Raw genomic sequence first — 273 nt, forward strand, 5'->3', positions numbered from 1 at the left:
ATTATAAAAATATTTTTTATGTAATTTTATTAAAACATAGTTAAATACAAAAAATACACCTAAAACAAATATAGTGTCTTGAAATGTATTTAACACTTGAACACAACTCGACCAAATTTACAAGTTTTGTACATATTTAAATTTAAACTAAATTTCCACCCAAACGTTTTCTTTTCTTTTTAAAATTCTTGGTCCCCAACTGAACTTATATTTTCATGACGAAAGTGCCAAGCACGATAGCAAATAAAAAAAAAAAATATTCTATTCTTCTTA

Source organism: Arachis ipaensis, chromosome B01 (assembly GCF_000816755.2).
Source record: "Arachis ipaensis cultivar K30076 chromosome B01, Araip1.1, whole genome shotgun sequence".
NCBI lineage: Eukaryota > Viridiplantae > Streptophyta > Magnoliopsida > Fabales > Fabaceae > Arachis > Arachis ipaensis.